The sequence below is a fragment of the Gorilla gorilla genome, chromosome 13 (assembly GCF_029281585.2).
Source record: "Gorilla gorilla gorilla isolate KB3781 chromosome 13, NHGRI_mGorGor1-v2.1_pri, whole genome shotgun sequence".
NCBI lineage: Eukaryota > Metazoa > Chordata > Mammalia > Primates > Hominidae > Gorilla > Gorilla gorilla.
The window spans coordinates 29,776,523-29,777,971 of NC_073237.2; positions in this window are offsets into that span (position 1 = coordinate 29,776,523).

The following is a 1,449-nucleotide window of genomic DNA, read 5'->3' on the forward strand; positions in this document are numbered from 1 at the left end:
TGAGGTCAACATTATCCTGATATCAAAATCAGAGAAAGATACAAGGAAAGAAAACTACAAGCCAATATCTCTGATGAGTATTAATGGAAAAATACTTAAAAAAATACTAGCAAGCCAAATTCAACTATATGTTAAAAGGATAATATGTGATGGCCAAACGGGATTTATTTCTGGAATGCAAGGATAATTTGCATATGAAAATCAATTAATGTAAGATATCACATTAACAACATTAAGGACAAAAAATATATGATCATCTCAATTGATACAGAAAAAGAATTTAACATAATTAAACACACTTGCATCATAAAACACTCAACAAACTAGAAAGAGAAAGAAATTATTTTAACATAGTAAAGGCCATATATGACAAGCCTACAGCTAATATTATATTCAGTGGTGAAAAACTGAATTCTTTCCCTTCTAAGATCAGGAGCCAGGCAAGAATGCCCACTGTTTAAAAAATTTTATAGATTTTTATTTTTTAAAAAGATTATTTATTTTTCAATTGACAAAAATTATATATATTCATGGTGTACAACATAATGTTTTGAAAAATATACTGATTGTGGAATGGCTAAATCAAACTAATTAACATGTGCATTACCTCAAAAACTTATTTTTGGTGATGAGAACACTTAAAATTTACTTTCTTAGCAATTTTCAAGTATACAATACATTGTTATTAACTATACTCACCATGTTGTACAATATATCTCCTGTTTAACTGAAAAAAAAAATGGGATAGCATCAAAATAAAATGCTTCTGCACAGTGAAAGAAACAATCAGAGAGTGAAGAGGCACCCTATAGAATGGGAGAAAATATTTGCAAACCATGAAGGTAAGAGGTTAATAAACAGAGTATATAAAAGCACACAATTTAATAGCCAGAAAACAACCCAATTAAAAAATAGGAGCAAAGGACCGGCCGGGCGTGGCGGCTCACGTCTGTAATCCCAGAACTTTGGGAGGCCAAGGAGGGCGGATTCCGAGTTCAGGAGATTGAGACAATCTGGCTAACACGATGAAACCCCGTCTCTACTAAAAATACAAAAAATTAGCCGGGCATGGTGGTGGGCGCCTGTAGTCCCAGCTACTCAGGAGGCTGAGGCAGGAGAACGGCGTGAACCTGGGAGGCGGAGCTTGCAGTGAGCCGAGATTGCGCCACTGCACTCCAGCCTGGGCGACAGAGCAAGACTCCAAAAAAAAATGTCTCTATATATATAGATATGTGTATTATCTATATCTATATCTATATCTATCTATATCTATATCTATATCTATATATGTAGGAGCAAAGGACCTAAACAGACATTTCTCAAAAAAAGACATATAAATGGCCTACAGGTATTTGAAAAAATGCTCAACATCACACTAACCATTAATGAAATGCAAATTAAAACTACATTGAGATACCACCTCACATCAGTTAGAATGGCTATTATCAA